The following is a 656-nucleotide window of genomic DNA, read 5'->3' as shown; positions in this document are numbered from 1 at the left end:
ATTTTGAACCCTTTTGTGGTAGGGTGTGAGTAAGGGGGAAGTGTTAGGGGCGGGTAGGAGGTGGATGGGCAATTAGAGGCGCTGTTGCAAAGATAGATTGGTACACATGAACTAGGGTCGTAAGGAGGTGGATGAGGTAAGAGGGAAGAGAAGAGATATGAAAGGTCGCTAGGTAAAGGCGGGTTATGTTATGGTAGAAACTGTGTGGTATTGGCGAGGTCTTGCTGTCTTTGTGCGTGCTTGTCTGAGGTAGACGACGTATACGCACGTAGACTGATTCGGTTGGCGCTCTCTCTCGAATCAGGCATTCGCTACCTGGGGAGGGATCGGCACCGATAAGCCTGATATACACAAGGTCAGAGGCACGCCGTTGCCATAGTGATATAGACGCTGTTGCTTCCTCTGCTTCCCGCGCCTCTTAACTTCACCTCTCTGTTGCTCATGACACCCCCCCCCCCCCTCTCGCTCTCTCTCATTCTGTCGTAGGGAAATTGTCGTCCATCTTTATTGCCAGCTGCTATGATTCGTTGGTAAGGCGTTTTTGCACTCTTTCGTCTTGATAGCTTTTGGGTCGTGCGCGTGGTGATTTCCCCTTTCTTGTATGACAGTCCCTCCCCCGTGTGTGATTATGCACTTCCACACAGGCCGTTCCGTGG

The 656-nt window shown here is 51.5% G+C and overlaps 1 protein-coding gene across 1 annotated transcript in view; it reads left to right on the top strand.

The window, feature by feature from the left end:
• Nucleotides 1-656, top strand: part of LOC119586344 (proline-rich proteoglycan 2-like) — a gene marked incomplete at its 3' end in the record, with an annotated part of 8,755 nt that overhangs the window by 907 nt on the left and 7,192 nt on the right.

The sequence above is a fragment of the Penaeus monodon genome, chromosome 21 (genome assembly GCF_015228065.2).
Source record: "Penaeus monodon isolate SGIC_2016 chromosome 21, NSTDA_Pmon_1, whole genome shotgun sequence".
NCBI classification, from domain to species: domain Eukaryota; kingdom Metazoa; phylum Arthropoda; class Malacostraca; order Decapoda; family Penaeidae; genus Penaeus; species Penaeus monodon.
Note: the sequence above shows the minus strand (reverse complement) of the source record. Positions and strands in the feature narration are given on the sequence as shown.